The sequence below is a fragment of the Clarias gariepinus genome, chromosome 23, assembly GCF_024256425.1.
Source record: "Clarias gariepinus isolate MV-2021 ecotype Netherlands chromosome 23, CGAR_prim_01v2, whole genome shotgun sequence".
NCBI lineage: Eukaryota > Metazoa > Chordata > Actinopteri > Siluriformes > Clariidae > Clarias > Clarias gariepinus.
Genome location: NC_071122.1, coordinates 17,104,358 through 17,121,494, shown reverse-complemented (window position 1 = coordinate 17,121,494; position 17,137 = coordinate 17,104,358). Strand labels below are relative to the sequence as shown.

Here is a 17,137-nt window from a genome sequence, read left to right as displayed (position 1 = left end):
GTGTGTGTGTGTGTGTGTGTGTGTGTGTGTGTGTGTGTGTGTGTGTGTGTGTGTGTGTTCCCTGCAATGGACTGGGACCCTGTCCCAGCTGTACCATGCTTCGTGCCTAAAATTTCCTGGTATAGTGGAGATATTTAGTACAATACGTAATATTGCTTAATTATACAGTAAAATGCCACATCAATTAGTCTAGATTTCAAGGTTGGCTAACCAACTTTCTAACTAACCAATCCTGGGTTTGGTTTAGCGATATTTTTATGCCTGCAGGTAGACTATTAATTTTAGCTTTCTTCTCTTTCTGTAACAGGGTTTACAGCATGTCTAGTCCATATTGATGACTGTAAAAAAATAATAATAAAATAAAAAATATTTACTAGCTATGTTCATATGCATTTTCTGCTCAGACAGAAGACCGAAAAATGTTTGACTTTAGAAACTGTGCGGGCTCTCAGCTAAAACAGAATATGTTAAATAAATTTATCATTGAATGCAACAGAATTGCAGTTCATAACAAGTAACTGAAAGTACTGTCCTCATTTGCAAACAGATCTTTGATGCAGGAAGCCTCACGCTGGTGTGATCATTAAGTTATTACATCCTTTAAAAGCAGCATGATCGCGCCAGGCCTCACACTTAAATAGGGCATTTCTAAATCTGTGCTTCTCTGAATCTACACGAACCTTTCCTTACATGATTAATGATTTTTTAATTATTATCATTTCATTATAAATGACACAGGGTTCCTTTAAACATTTTATAGTTGCATTTAAGATTTTCTTTAGCTTACTGCATGCGAGGCATTGCTCGAAATTGCACTATACCTTATGATTAGCATGATAGATGATTCTGTCATTCTTAAAGAAAGATCTCGAATTAAAAACAATTATAATTATTATTCTACCTCCAACAGTTTCCTGAAAGAAGACTGTCATGTGAGCTTGATGTTGATGCACTGTGCCACTTTGGGCATGATATAAGTGAGGTGTGTGTGGGTGTTTAGGCAGCTCAACAGTATGAGGCAGAATAAAGTGGGTGCTTTTATCGTGCAGGCTAGCAGCCCTGAATCCATGCATCCATCAAGGCTGACACACCGGAAAGCAGTGTTTAAACTCACGGTGGGGTCATGCCGCAGCACACGATGGCGTTGTACAGTTCCCCTCAGCGCACTTGGCGCTTGTTTAAAGAGCCAGAGAAAAACATTCTTCCTCTCCTGGGCCAGAGATGGGCATTCAGGAGACGATAAGCAAAGTGAATGGAAAAAGACATGGAACAGCATGAGGGCCAGATAATCTTTGCCCCATGTCTTTCTGGGCATGCTTCCTTAAAAAAGCAGTGAGTGATGCTGAGAATTCTGCAGAGGGGCATCTGGGCATGCTGTTAGATGATATAACACTGACAGCACAAGATATAGCAATGAGTCAGAAGCAGCTCATAACAACAGGCATGCACGGGGTGGTGTGTCGTAACGCGTGGGAGAAATAGGCAAGATGCAAGTGTGTAAAGTTCTTTATTTAGGGAAATCCAAGACTGATAATTGGTGGTCAGAAAACAGGCAGGTAACAGTAAATGAGGATAAACCCTAAAGCCTAATAAGAAAAGTGGGAAATGGGCAACAGTCAAAACCAGAAAAAAAAAAAAAAACGTCACTTTGACTTCATGTATGGTAATGATAAACACACGATGCTGAAACAGGACTGCATGGTGTGACAGCAGTGATTGTTAGGCTAGAAAGCGCAACATGCGAAAGAGAATTAATTTTGCAGCGCAGTACGCATCTAAATAGGACCTCTCCGAGAAATCTGCATTTAGCAGCATCTTTATAAAGTAACTGTTTTTTTTTCTGTTCTAATATCTACAGACTTCTATCAGTCATATTCATGTTTTTCAAACCCCACTGTGATCTATTGTCTTCACCCAGGCAAGCAGAGCCGAGAGTGTGGCTCTCAACACGGGCAGCGTTGTAAAAACAGCATTAGCGTTGCTAGTCAACAGCATAACAAAAGCAAGTACTGTAGCAGTCTGTGCAGGAGGCCGAGTGAAGACATGAAAGGTCAGTGCTAAACATGAGCTTACATAACTTCATAAACATAAATGTCAAGATGTAACTTGATTACTGTTGCAAAATCCGCGCCTGGACAAGCACCTTAGGTTGTGTTTGATGAGGAAATTATAGTTAATGAATAATAAATGGCCTGGAGATGGATGTGTAAACAGGTTTAATTATGTGTCTTCGGACACAATTCGGTAAATAATGTTGAACAATAGAAAAGTAATTCATAGGTAATGGCTGCCTGAGCCATGTAAGTGTTTTTTGTAGTAAAAAAAAAATGGACTAAATACAATATCGTCCACACTAAAGGGTGCAATTCATAGCTATTTGTTTAAACTCCAACTTAATCTAAAGATGCTAGGATAATAAGCCTCATATAAAACAGGAAAAGTTAAAAAAGTAATAGTTAAGGCATTGTTCAGTATGTAAATTATCATTTAATTATTTTCGACAAAACACATCCAAAGAGAAGATTGCTTCCAAATATTACACAGAATAAATAATGAATAACTCACTAGTTAAAGCATAAATACGTTCTTTTTGTTTTTGCTCCTCTCAGTCTGTCGCACTGTTGCATCGTGGTATGCGTGGCAAAAAAATTGGACAGATCAGGGAATGCGGAGGAGTGTGAGAAATAAAGCTTCCCATTATAGAGCATCCTCCAGTAATAGTATTTTTAAACTGAAACAACACAACAAATGTATTGTAAAGGTCCCAACTGTCAGCTGCTCTGGAGGTAAGCACAAAAAGAGCAAATCCTTGAAGCAGACAGTATTAATATTATAGGTGTTAAACAGACCTATACAGTATATGTACAGTAGTACTAATACATCTAGACAAATGTAGGTCTAGACATAATCTGTTTAAACTGCACTTTTTCGTTTCGAGTTCAAATTGGAAAGCTGGTTAATGTTAAAACCGTTGATAGGTGATGTTAATACACTGGTTGTACAGAGATGGGATATATTATGCAGCAAGTGAAGTTTTTGAAGTTTATGTCCTAAAAGCAGGAAAAATGGGCCCGTGTAGGGATCTGAGTGGCTCGGAGAAAGCCCATGTCGCTTAGATTGTGATGTCTAGATGACTGGCTCAAAGCATCTTCAAAACAGCAGGTATTCTGATGTGTTTGTGGCAATCATTACAGCCAACCATAAGTATTCTAAGAAAGAAGACCCTATGAACCAGCGTCAGCATCCAAAGCTTACTGATGCATATGAGAAGCGAGGACTAACTTCAGTGTTCTATGGCACAAATTACTAAAAAAAAGTGATAGAACGGTTTTAGAACACACAGGTTGCTATCTGGATCAGAGTGCCTAAAGGTTTGAACATCAGAGCTCATCTCATCATGGAGCAATAAAAGAAGGTGGCCTGGTCTGATATGTCATGTTTTCTTTTACATCACATGGATGGCCGTGTTTATGTGCATTTCTTGTGCAGGGTGTTGGTTGCTGATTGGCTACAATGTGCATCTGTCTGGAAGACCATGGCACACGAAGATCTGAGTTAGACAGATCGTGAGTTATATTAACACACACCTGTTAATTATAACTATATCTTAAACACAGTTGTTTTGGCATGCTGCACTCTTCGCTTAACGTAGTATTTCAGAGCTTTACTAGGAACTAGGAAATTAGGGATCATTATTGTTTTAATTACCTAAAGAATTTTATTGCCTTGTTTACATTCACTGTTGTAAACCGGCCATTCAGAGGCTGTTCCATCTTTATAGCTGATACTTTTTTTTCTCTCTTTTTTTAATCTCTCCTTTGGCCTAGATTCCTGTAGTTTAAGGTTCATGTCGATTTCAGGCGCAGTTCCCTTAGGTGATGGTCTGATTGAGCGTCTTTGGAGCTGAAGAGAAATGGTTGGGATTGCAAGGGAGATAGTAGAGATTGGTGCAGACAGGGCCGGAGATAGCAGCCTGTTCACATGGGAGCAACCTCTGACAGTGATGCTTAAAACCTTGCATTAATGAAGATGAATACCGGTTCCACAGGCAAGCCAGTGTCAGTATTATTGAGGAAGGTATGATAGAAGGTCACTCTCAAGTTGTACCTTCTTGCAGTGAGGCATTTGACCAGCAGGGGTCAGATTTGAAAGACTTGAAAACCACGGTCGGTAGTTCCTAGGGAAGCCGAAAGACATTTCTGTCTGGCTTGCTAACGAACGGAAAATGTCAGCAACTGTGAAAGATTGTTAATGGTGCCATTCAGCACGGCTGTCTAACTGTGCTGCGAAATGGGTTGCCACGTAATGTGCTTGTGGTTAATTTGCTGCATTCCTTCCATTAGCAATAGATATTACCTGCTCCGCATTTGTTTGCTACTGGCGAGGACTGAGAGTGAGGAAAGCTTACTTCCCAGCATAGATATGGGAACCTCATGAGAGAATCTGAAAGCGGATTTTCCTGAGACTTACTCAAGATGTATAATGTGTTCTGGTTTACTCTTAAGTATTATGTACAGTCACAAGCATGGAATACAAAGGCATTGAATAAATGATTTTGTATTCAGGGGAAGAGAAGCACAAAAACTGTAAAACAATGTGGAGAAATGTAGCTTGCTCAGCAACTGACTGGCAGTACTTAGCAAAATACATCTAAAAAAAAACGCAACGACTTGCCAAGAGAAAGGAAGGGAAAAAATCTAATGAGGCAAAGCATGAATACATATGGCGAAGGAAAGACACGAGAGCTTAAGGGGGAAAATGGCGTAGACAACACAGATTTTTACTGTATGTCACAGGCATACTGTACATAATGTGTAAATAAGTTAAACTAACTGTGCTAAAAAACTAATCAGTATTTAAGTCAAGTGTTTTTTGTTTGTTTGTTTGTTTGTTTGTTTGTTTGTTTTGTTCCACGGACGACATGGTGGCTTAGTAGTTAGCACTGTCGCCTTGCACCTTTAGGGTACGGGTTCAATTCCCGCCTCTGTGTGCATTGAGTTTGCATGTTCTCCTTGTGCTTGGTGGGTCAAACCCCCACAGTCCAAAGACATGCAGATTAGGCTAATTGGCTTTCCCCAAATTGGCTGGGATAGACTGGCACCCCATCCAGGGTGTACCTTGTCTCGTGCCTGGGATAGACTCTAGGTCCCCCAGCCCCCAAACACCCCCCCCCCCCCCCACACACACACCCTACGCAACGCTGTACACGGGATAAAGCGGTATAGACGATGAGCGTGGATTTCTACGTTCATCCACAGTTGTGCAGAGGTTGAAACCTGCATGGCTGATTCATACCCTTACTTTATGTATACTATTTCTGACTATGATGATGACTCAGATCAACTTGCTTTTATTTCACTTTCTAGCAATAAAGTAGGTGACCGTGGTGCAGTTGTTGCTGGGCACAATTTATGAGCTTTTCTACACCTAGTCAGGAATGATGTTTTTATTCATTTAAATTATAGCATAATGGTCAGGTGTCCACAAACCTTCTAAACATGCCTTCTGGGAATGGTATGTTTGCAATCATCTATATAACACTGCAAAAAAAAAAAGTTAAAAAAAAGAGGTTAAATAAATAAGCAAGGCGCTGTAACAAATATTACACACACGGCGTATAAAAAGTTTAAAACATTTTTTAGATAGAAGCCCACACAACTGCATGATCCATTTTATTATTTTTATTATTATCATGGGCAATATAAAATAAATGAGAAATACAAAAGAAAGGCATGTTACATAATCTCTCCCCATCCATTAAAATTGCAGGGCAGGACGACCAAAAACAAAAACCCATTTAGCCATATGGTAGTGCGTGATCACTGTGAGTATGTATGAGAAAACAGCAGAGCTCTCTCAACTTTCCTACTGACCTTGTGAAACACGGAGGCAGATCACCATGGCAACTCTGCAGCAACCACTGCAATAGCTCCTTCCAAGGAACAAATGACGGCAGCTATGCAGAGGCTCACTGTGAGCGTGCGTGTGTGTGTGAGAGAGAGAGAGAGTGTGTGTAAGAAAAAGAAAACAAGAGGAATATGGCAACTTATTTTTGCATAGGACACAATGCTTTTAAACTACAACAAAAGGCAATCTGCTAATGGATATGATTATGGCGCCTTTCAAACTGTGAAGAGCATATATAATTATATAATCCTCAGCCTTTTTTCTTCTCTCTGACAAGCTGCCATCAATTCCCCGTGCGCTCATGCCGCAGGACCCATCCAATTATTATAAAGGTCAATATACTTTGAGAAGGTGAGCGTAATATACAGCGACTCTCCTGGGACAAAGAGGTGGTGAGGGTGCTGCAGTAGCAGCAGGACAAAAGGAATAGTTAATCAGAATAAATGAAGTTCATATCTATCACACATATTTAGTGTATTTACATGTATGCAAAACAAAATGGATGGCTATGTCATCATGTCGCTGTCATCTAGGCTGCTGCCTGCGCAGACTGTCTATTCCTAATGCAAATGATAATAAAGTGTCCTGATCCATAAGTTGCGACAGATATGTGTTCTGCCATGTCACTTTGATTTACAAGCATCCATTTGGTGGAGCCAGTAAAGCACTCAGTTCTACTCGGCACGTCTACATGGAAGAAAAACAGCCATAACAACTTTACGTAAGAGCAAATTGGTTAGAATATGAGGAATGTGCACATGTCGACAACTTCATTTTTCACATGTGGACTTTTCGGGTGTAGTGCATGCGTTTCGTTTTAACCTTATTTTTTTCGTTTCGTTTTTTTTTTCCGTGTGATTCACACAACATGATTAACGTATTTTTTATGATAATTTTTAAATGTGGTTTTGTATTTTTTTATTTCATATATTTTTCACATGATGTTATGTTTACTCGAAGGCACTTGTGCAATTCCAGCTTTGAAGCGCAATACCACCTCTAGTATTCACAGAGAATAGTCTTAAAATCTGAAAAAAATCTAGTGAGTGGCAGTTCTCTGGGGGAAAAAATGCCTTGTTGATGCCAGAGGTCAAAGGAGAATGACCAGACTGGCGTGAGCTGATAGAAAGGCAACAGTGGCTCAAATCACATCTCGTTACACCCGGGGTTATGCTGAAGAGCAGCTGTGAATGCACACCACGTTGAACCTTGAAGCAGATGGGCTACAGCAGCAGAAGACCACACCGGGTGCCACTCCTGCCATCTAAGAACAAGAAACTGAGTCTAGAAACGCATGGTCTTACCAAAAGTAAACAATAGAAGATGTTTCCTTGTCTAATAAGTCTTGATTTCTCCTAAAGCATTTGGATGGCCCGGTCCGAATCTGGCATAAACAACATGAAAGCATGGATCCATCCTGCCTTTCTCTCAAAGGTGTAATGATGTAGGGGATATTTTCTTGGCACACTTCGGGCCCCTTAGCACCAGTTGACCATTGTGTAAATGCCACAACCTACCCGAGTTTTGTTGCTGATAATTTCCATTCCATTATGAATACAGGATAACATGCCAACATGTCAATATGCACCATAATCTCTAAGGAAAGTTTCCAACACCTTGTTGAATCTGTGCCATGAGGAATTAAGGTAGTTCTGAATACAAAAAGCAATTCAACCAAGTACAAGCAAAATGTAGCTAATAAATTCAAATTCAAATTCAAATTTTATTTGTCACATACACAAACATACACAGTACGAAATGTAGTGAAATGCATTATACGACTGTCATTGACCCTAGAAGAGAATTAAGGTTTACAAATAAGAAATAAATATGAATAAAAGAAATACGATAGAAATTAAATAAAAAAATTAATTAAACTAGGAAAAATAGAACTAAAAATAAAAATAGAAAATAAAAATAGAAATGTGCTAGGAAAAAATAGAACTAAAAATAAAAATAGAAATATGATGTGCAAAAATAGAAATCTACTGTACAAATTGAAATATAATGTGCTGTGTGTGCAAATATGCATAGAACAAAGTGACTTTGTGCAGAGGTTATTAAAGTGTCTTTGTGCACTGGTCCAGGATGTAAACGTAAAACTGTAAAATGTAGTGTAGTTGTGAAGGTAGGTGTGCAAAGTTATTAAAGTGTCTTTGTGCAATGGTCCAGGATGTAAACGTACGACATGTAGTGTATATATGAAGGAAGGTGAGCATGTAATTGTCCATAGTGTTCATGGATGTAAGAAGATTGATAGATTTGATCAATTATGAAAAAGATGAAAAGATTGTTAGTTCTGCATAGTGGTGTGGTTGTGGTTGAGAGACCTTATCGCCTGCGGGAAGAAGCTCCTCCTCAGTCTCTCTGTGTTGGCCTTCAAGGAGCGGAATCGCTTCCCAGACCGCAACAGAGTAAACGGTCCGTTATTGGGGTGGCTGAGGTCCTTCACGATCTTCCTGGCCTTGGTCAAGCACCGCTTGCTGTAGATTGAGTGCAGGTCAGGGAGCTCGATGCGGATGATGCGCTCAGCTGATCGCACCACCCTCTGTAGAGCTCGTCTGTCCTGCATGGTGCTGTTCCCGAACCAGGTCGTGATATTTCCCGTCAGGATGCTCTCTATGGTGCAGGAGTAGAAATTCCTGAGCACCTTGGAGGGCAGTCTAAAGTCTCTCAAGCGTCTGAGGTGGTAGAGACGCTGCCGGGCCTTTTTTACCACAGTGTTGATGTGACAGGACCATGCCAGGTCCTGCGTGATGTGAACACCGAGGTATCTGAAGCTGTCCACTCTCTCCACTGGGCTCCTGTTGATAAAGGGGATTTGGTAGTTCCTCACCTGCTTTGTACTAAAGTCCACTATCAGCTCCTTTGTCTTACTGATGTTCAGGAGGAGATTGTTTCTCTGGCACCAGTTCTCCAGATTTCCAACCTCCTCCAGGTAGGCCGTCTCATCGTTGTTCGTGAGCAGGCCCACCACAACAGTGTCGTCAGCGAACTTGATGAATGTGGTGGAGCTGGTAGTGGCCACGCAGTCGTGGGTGTACAGAGAGTACAGCAGGGGGCTCAGAACACAACCCTGGGGGGCTCCAGTGCTGAGAGTGAGGGAGGCTGAGACATGTCCGCCCATCCTTACTGCCTGTGGTCTGCCAGTCAGAAAATTGGAGATCCACTGACACATTGATGAGCTGAGTCCCAGGTGCTCCAGCTTGGTGGTAAGTGTGGAGGGAATTATGGTATTAAATGCAGAACTGTAGTCGATGAAGAGCATTTTCACATAATTCCCCCTCCGAGTGTCCAGGTGAGTGAGAGATGTATGGAGGAGATGAGAGATTGCATCGTCCGTGGAACGGTTTGTACGATAAGCGAACTGTAGTGGGTCTAGTGTGTCTGGTAGTGAAGAAATGATGAAGTCTCCGACCAGGCGTTCAAAGCACTTCATCACCACTGAGGTGAGAGCTACAGGGCGATAATCATTGAGGGAAGCAGGATGAGGTTTCTTTGGGACAGGAACAATGATGGACTCTTTGAAGCATGTGGGGATCACCGACTGAGATAAAGAGATGTTAAATATCTCAGTGAACACAGGTGCTAGCTGGTCTCTGAGAATATGGCCTAAGATGCCGTCTGGTCCTGCTGCTTTCCTGGTGTTCACTCTCTTGAAGGCTCACCTCACGTCATGCTCTGAGATGATGAACGCGTTTCCGGTGCTGGCAGTGACTTCCTGTCTGCAGCCGTTAGCGCCGCTAGCATTAGCATCGCTAGTGTCTTTAGCTGCAGCCTCGAAGCGAGCATAGAAAGTGTTCAGCTCGTCTGCCAGAGACACGTCTGCGTTCATCATACCGGATGTTGGTGCTTTATAATCCGTTATTGTTCTTAATCCCTGCCACAGGCTCCTTGAGTCACTCTGTTGGAGTTGTGACTCTAGTTTCCTCCCGTAGCGCTGCTTCGCCTCTTTCACCGCCTTCCGGACGCTGTATGACGCAGCCTTATATGGTTCCATGTCCCCAGAGTATGGTTCCATGTCCCCCGAATATGGTTCCATGTCCATGTCTATGGTTCCTTTATGGTAATAAAGTCCCTGGGGGGTGTATGTAGGGTTTTTTTTGTATAAAGTTAGAAAAATACAATTGCCGCATTAGAACTTAGAGACCTAAATAAGCAACACTATTGTGCTATGCACAAAGCAAGGCCCATGAAAGAACAAGACCATCCTACACAGAACCCTGACTTCAGAAGAACCAATCACCTTTGGCATACAATGGAACATCAACTGCAGCCCAGACCTCCTCACCAAACATTAACCTAACTAATGCTCTTGTGGCTGAATGAGCACAAATCCCCAAAGCCACACTTTAATCTAGCACAAATCCTATACAGGCAGACAGGCACATAAATAGACTGATGTCGTCTGTAAGTGTACCACCACCATCATCTCTGTGTGGTTTTACTCATTTGTTCTTCATGTATTAAAGTCACTCTACTGAATAATATACAATTTACAATTTCCATTCCCTTTTATACAAATGAGGTAATAAGAGAGAACATGGAAACTAATCCCTAGTAATAGTTTCAAATTTGTAAGTGTAAGACCATGCTGCTAAAGAGAATACAGAGACAGTACTGTACTGTGACAGTGAGTAATGTGTTGGATTTTTTTTTTAAGAAATGCCCTATGATCTATTTTAGCAATCACACCATAGGACTACAGAAATTCTGGTAATTGTAATGCAAACGAATAATAATAATAATAATAATAATAATAATTTTAATAATTATAATAATAAAAAGATTCATTGCAATATAGATACATAAGAAACTGCTCTCCTTTCTCACAGTGTCCTAAGTGTTGAATTAAGTGCATTTTAAAGGTGACCTGATAAAGAATTGTTCCACCTAGACCTCATTATATAAAAGCACACCCAATGACCTTTCTGTTGATTGCTATTGCAACACCTCAGTGCACAAGCTGTATTACTGGCCAGAGGGTACGAAACAAATTTACAAATAAATTTAGTTTCTGTAAAAGTGTGTGACTTATAACAGCAGTTTTCTCATTCCAGTAGTTCATTTAATATATATTTTTAGCCATATACATACAGTGCCTGATACACACATCGCTCTGAAATAGGGTCTATCTTGACTCATCAGACCACATGATCTTTCTCCAATGCTCCAAAGATCAGTCAAATCTTCATGGTCCTTCCAAGTTAAAGCCTTTTTTCTCAATTTTTTTTCCCAAAGTGGTTTTCTTATGGCCACACAGCTGTTTAGTCGTGATAATATGAGTTCTCATCAGATTGTTGTTGTTTTTCTTACCAATTACTAAATATGATTTCTATAGACAGTTTTCTTTTACGCAACTTTACTAAACATTTAATTGAGCTTAACGTTTTAATAATGGATTGGATAGTAGGTCCAGTCATTTCAGGAGCCTCTTTAGTTGTTTTCTTTGCTTGTAGCAGGAAAAAAATGAAAAGAAACACGGAACTACTCACTGTACACATGATAATTATAAGAAGTGTTGGCAGCTGAAACATGTTAATCACTACAGTAATTATTTCATCAAAGGGTCTTTGCTTAAGTGTTTGCTTAAAATCCAATTGATGGCTTTCAGCAGCCAGTGTATGATCAGATGTTTACAGTGATGACATCATGACATAGTATGTACAGTAACACACATAATACCAACACCAGTCGCAAATCCCATATTTGTACCCCTTGAAGATTTTGTTAGATTTGTAATTGCTTTACAATGTTAATGATAATGATTTTATGACAGCTGACCAACTGTCCACCTCTCTATGGTTTCTTAAATATGGGGGACTGCATACAGTTGTGAATACTTTGGATGTACAAAATGTGCACCTTTGTTTGACCTTCATCTATGTCCTTATTGTGTGCATTTTATTTTTTGGTTAGATATGTGTACATATGCACTGATCTGTTGCAACCTGTCAAGTCACTGAAATGGAAAAATACATAATCGCTACATATTGACTTATCAGACTCAGGGTGTTAGATCATCTTCTAGTTCCTGCTTGTCTGGCTGTCACCTGCACTTACAACATCTGTAAACCAGTGATATTATTCGACCAATTTGCTTTTTTAATAATCTACATTTTGGCCTCTATTTATAGTTTGATGTTCCACATTTAAATGAGCTACAAGGTGAAAGTCATACAGCTTTCATACAAGCTAAATTAACCAAACGGTAATTTTTGATCTTTACTGAATACTTTATTGGATATTTGCAGATTTTGTAATCAGTAAATATTTGGCAATCCCAGTGACACCACAGATGGCAAATTATATTAAGGACCTACTCACAGTAAGTCAACAAATACATAACCAAAATTTCTTAAGGTCATTATGAGTGTACAGCCTCATGATTATTCGGAGCATGATTCTTGTACTTGTTAAAACCTTTAACTTTCAGCTCTCTTGCAGAACCATTTTTTTTATGAGTTAAACTGACTCTTTTTTAAATCACAGAAATGAGAAGAGGACATAAAGTCTTATAAAGCTTGGTCAGAACAGATTTTGATGCACATTTACAGTAGAACCCTTCTCCTCCCAAATGCTGATAATCCGTCTGGCAGAGTGTCTCATTTAATTATGCGTCTATAATCAGAAGCTTAGGGCATAGACAGCTTGTCTCCCATACAACTGAGAGAAGGTATATTTGGCATCTAAAGTACAGTAAATAACAACAGGGCACAGAGCAGCAAAGCACATTAAAAGTAGGGAAAAAACATATTTGCTTCTTCTGAGAGAGAGAAAGAGAGAACTGTAAAGAATATGAGTTTGAGAATAAGGATTCATCAATATTCATCAACAAATGCAGGATATAGGTATGTAAACCCAGATATATATTTGGTCATGTAAATTTCCAAGTAAATTCTTTATAGCGACACATTGGCTTAGTGGTTAGCACTGTCACCCTGCATGGTCACCATTGGTCTCCACAGTTGGACTACAGAGGTTTCTAGATGGATGTATGGAAATTCCATATACATGAAATGATAACAGTGAACACAATTGAAAAAATATATATATATATCTCAGCCCATGTCAGATAAAATGCAATTCTACATTCTCATAGTTATAACACATCAAAGCTAGCCTGTAATGTTTGATTTAGGTTTTTTGAGGACACATCACCATCAACCTTAAAGCCATTAGAGCTTTAGGTGATTTTTAGTTGTTTATTAGTTAATACCGGCTTCTTTGTCCCAAGTGTTAGCAGTGTGTTATTACAATCTCACCTCAGGCCTTAAGCAAGCATGTGAGTATGTTTACTAGAGCGGTGTCAGGGGAGGAGTATGCAAAGAAAAACAAAAAACAATTGTCCATTATAGTCCATTACAGAATTGAGTCAATAGCGTTTAACAGACCATCAGCCCTGGCTCGCTGCTCCCTGTGTAAAATCACTGTAAGTGCACAACAAGTTTGAGCACAGGTGGGATTCCATGATGAGACGAAGTGGAGAAAAGGAAGACAGAGAGACGGCGTTGTCAGATGCCGCTGCAGAGGTCAATGTGAAATCAATTAGGGTCATAAGTAATTGAGAGCAAAGAGAAGCTTTACAGCTGGAGAAACAGATCAGAATCTACTTATTTTAAAATCCAGTCATGTAGCAGCAGCGCAATGCAAAAAACAACAACAACAACAACATGCAAATACAGGTCAGGAGGTTGATTTAAAATTTCGTTAAACACAGGAAGAATTATTCTCTCTGTCATTTACTGTGGCATGGTTGTTGGATACAGATGGGGTGGTTTGAGAATTTCAGACTGTAGATCTTCTAACAATAGGCTTTTGACTTTATAATGTACACAGGATAGTGTGAAAAGGGAAGAAAAAAATCCTGTGAGCAGAAGGCCTCCTGAGAGAAATGTGCAGAGGTGAATGGTCAGCCTGGTTTGAGCCAATAAGGAGGTTAACACATTTAAGGATGCTGTTCTGTTCTGTTCACTATGACTGTAAAGAGTTGTTTTTTGGTAGTCTATACCGTACCTGCTCACCATAGTTGTAAAGAGTGGCTTAGTGGTTAACACTGTCACCTAGCACCACCAGGGTCCAGGGTCGATTCCCACCTTGTGTCTGTGTGCATGGAGTATAAATGTTCTCCTTGGTCAGTGGAAAACCCAACCAGGCAGAATATGAGTTGAATCTATATTTAACATAAAGCTGAATTATTATTTAAACATTTGCAGGGGGTTTCTGTGATAAATGACAAAAATGTTCCTCACTTGGAAAAGATGACCATGAATTTTATCTACTTCATATCTATTAATATGCTTTTAAAAACGAGCTCTTTGAACTTTTAGCTATTAATTAAACCCTTTGCGCTTGCTCGCATCACAACACATTCCTTTTTGAAAGCACCAGAGGGGGGAAAGACTGCTAACAACCTTTCATTTCAAAACCATAACAATTTATGGATTCCACATTGATTCAAGTATTCCCTTTTATTTTATAACCTCAAGCCACATTTCATGAAATATGAATGCTAGTCAATTCAGCTCTCTAAGAATCTGTGTTGTACTGTACACTTTGTTTCACTGAAAATGGCTGGTTGAAAGTCTTCAGAATTTACATTAAAATGAGCTGTTGTCTTGTTTTAGTAATATAGCTGTAAAACATGATCAAATCAATCTGATCATGGCCGCTCTTAGTATTACAGTACAACCTTTTTTCTCTGTGCCATTATTTATTAAACTAAAATCACAAAAGTACAACCCCCACTTATGACGTAGTGAAGTAATCATTTCCTGTATGACTTTCTCATTCTCTCACATCATTTTGGTCCATCCTTCTTCACAACATTGCATCAGTTCATTGAGGTTTTTGGGGAATTTGTATGTACAAAGCTCTCTTAATTTCCCGCCACAGCATTACTGTTGGGTTGATGTCTGGACTTTAATGAAGTATTTCAAAACCATGATTTGTTTATCTTTCAGCCATTTTGATGTAGATTCAGTAGTGTGCTTCTGATCGTTGTCCTGTTGCATGACCCAGTTTCGGCCAAGCTGTCAGACAGATGGCCTCACATTTACCTCTAGAATACTCGGTTATACAGGGGAGTTCATAGTTGACTCAATGACTGCAAGGTGCCCAGGTCATGTGGCTGCAAAACAACCCCAAATCATCAACCCCCCAACCGCTGTGCTTGACAGTGGGTATGAGGTTTTTATGCTGAAATGCTGTTTGGCTTTTGCTTAAAATGGCGCTAGGCATCTGTCCATGTGACTTTGTTCCAGAAATGTTGTGGTGCAATTTTGCTTACTTTAGTCGTGCTTCCATGTTTTTTTCTGACTGAAGACATTTGTGGTAGTAGCTCTCTGAGCATTGCACGGTCTGACCTTGGGGTGAATGTGCTAGGACGCCCACTCCTGGGAAGATTGGCAACTGTCTTGAATTCTTTTCACTTGTGGATAATCTTTCTTAGTGTATAATGTTTGGAATTGGTTTTATAAACCCTTTGATTCATGTGCAGCAACAGTTGCTTCTCTCTTATGTATTTCCCTCTGGGCATTGCGTTAACCCCACACCTGAATGCAGTTCAGTTAATCAAGGGCTGATAATTAGCAGCACCTGGCTGCAATGTACCCTCTTAAATCCTGTAGAATCACTAAGAGGGTACTTATTATTTCCTGCAATTATTTTTCTTTCCTGCTAAATAAATAATTGCACACATTTTGCTATGATCAGATCATATTTGTGATGCTTTTACACACAGAAACCAAAAAACTTGGATATACTTTTACACATGGCTGTATAACTTTCCTGACTGATATGAGTTCATAACCTTGATTTGGTCCAGTGGTGTTCATGTAATAGACTCACATAACTTTCAGTCCTTAATAAAAGAAGATAAGTACAAGATTATCTTAGCATTCTGTATAAGATGAGACTAGACAGTTTTCTAGTTTTTCTAGTTAGTACAGTATATAGAACATGACCTGTAATAATGTGCACTCATTGTCTGCAAAAGGGGAAAATCTAACCAACTACAGGAGCTATTGTATAGAAAAGAATACTATTATGAACGAGTGGCATTCTTGGTCATTATTCTGCTCCAGAACCGAAGTGGCTGTCAGTTATAATCTCAAATGAACATCTCTTTTTATTCTCTCATCTCTTACTTTTTTCCTTACAACTTTAAAAAATCTGATATACATATATAAATTAGGCTTATAACCTCTAATATGTTTTATATAGCTTAGATCGTTTACCTTTCATTTTACATATTTCAATACAACTGCAAAATTATCGCATTCTGCATCATTTCCAATTACACAGATAAAATAAAATGTAAAGCATAATCCCAAATTTAATCTTTGGGCAGCCACCAGTCATACTTATACTGTATTATACAATGGGTGCACATGGTGCTTCCTCCGAGGTACGTCAACCAAGTCTATTACCTTGTTTAAACTGCTCGTCATGTTGTGTCAAAAAGTGGTGTAACACATGCAGAGAAAAGTGCTATCGAACCATATTTGAATGCATGTGTGCACAGACATTCATGTAGCTAGTGTTGCTGTGACTGAAAAGATATAGATGTGGTGGCATTATCAGGACTCAAATTTGGGATTCAGATGATAGTGTGAACACTTTCCTGTTGGTCACTCAAAAACTGTTAACAGGTCTTTTCTTTGTCACAGAAAGATTAATTTAAGTAGTACTGTACAAATATGCAACAATCAGCCATAACATTACCACATATCCTTTAACACATTAACATTGACTATCAATTATATAGCAGTAAACTGATGACAGGATCATTGGGACCCAAGGGTCACCCACGACCTCGGGAATCAAAAGTCAGCCTGACTGGTCCGATCCCACAAAAGCACAAATTACTGAAAAAGTCAATGCTGGCCACCAGACAAGGCAGCAGACACCCAGTGCATCACAGTTGGCAAAGTGTCCAAGTAAGTGACCTGGCCTCCAAACTCTTCAGACCAGAGATTATCTGGTCAAGCATCAATGGTATACACCGGACAAACAAATCCGGATCATCTGAGGCCACACCCCACAATCCACAGCACCCAAAGAGTGTGCTGCTATTGTCTTGGAGCCAGACAGCAAAACACACCCCCACAGATCTTGTGGCATCATGCCCCAGGAGACCAGTGCTGCCCAGGTGGCACAAGGGGAACTTACACAATACTGAGCATTATGTTTTGCTTTGTAATGTTATGACTGATCACTGTGTATATCC

The 17,137-nt window shown here is 39.7% G+C and overlaps 1 protein-coding gene across 2 annotated transcripts in view; it reads left to right on the top strand.

Annotated features, from left to right (window-relative positions):
- Positions 1-17,137, top strand: part of lrrn2 (leucine rich repeat neuronal 2) — a 55,105-nt gene that overhangs the window by 34,068 nt on the left and 3,900 nt on the right. Inside the window, exon 1 of one of the 2 annotated variants that reach the window (XM_053483665.1) lies at positions 2,009-2,050. The exons of the other annotated variant lie outside the window; for it this stretch is intronic. The gene's annotated coding sequence lies outside the window, so the exon portion shown is untranslated. Of the gene's footprint in view, positions 1-2,008; positions 2,051-17,137 lie in introns of those variants that run through there. 2 annotated transcript variants of the gene reach the window in all.